Genomic DNA, 733 nt, shown 5'->3' on the forward strand with positions numbered 1-733 from the left:
ATATATCTTGCGAATGAAAATCTTAAAAACAAAGCCTCATATTTCCGTTAATAAATAATCGTGTAGTTCCCAAATGTATACCTCGTTGAACGTGACGTTCCTAAATAAGTATTTTAGGACTCTCATTTCAGAAAATTGTTCTTCATTATCAGCACGTCTACCAATTGTGCGCAAAAGCTTAGTCGGTAGGATTCTGCAACGATTAGACTCATTTGAAGAGGTACTACTTCCACAATTTTACAAAGAGAGGAATAAGTAAAAATGTTCGGATTGTTGCGTTGAAATGGAACACCTTTGAGTTTTTCCAACAAAGGTGCGTCGCTTATGATTGATTAGCCCTATATTCTTAGGAAATTAGAGCTAAACATAACAAGAAATGTTTTCTGAAATCAATGCACTACAAGCATAAACCGGCATTAAATCGTATTCTGTCAGTGTCCTTTTTGTGAAACTTATTACAACCGGGTACGTTTATTTGAATACCGAAACGAAAGCAATGTTTACCGGACCGCTAAATGATGATGGATTAAAATTTGAATAAGGGGACTCGGGCCCCTTTTCGTGATAAGAAATATGAAAAAGAAATTATTTAGCCGACGTTATTTCATTAAAATATTGCGATTTGACGAAATCGTTACGGTCGGATAGAATTAATTGCGAAAGTATGACGTCGCTTCGCTAAGAAAAATAATATTTCGCATAATTGGACATTTCACGGTGTTTATTCCAGATC

Source organism: Photinus pyralis, unplaced genomic scaffold (genome assembly GCF_008802855.1).
Source record: "Photinus pyralis isolate 1611_PpyrPB1 unplaced genomic scaffold, Ppyr1.3 Ppyr1.4_LG7, whole genome shotgun sequence".
NCBI classification, from domain to species: domain Eukaryota; kingdom Metazoa; phylum Arthropoda; class Insecta; order Coleoptera; family Lampyridae; genus Photinus; species Photinus pyralis.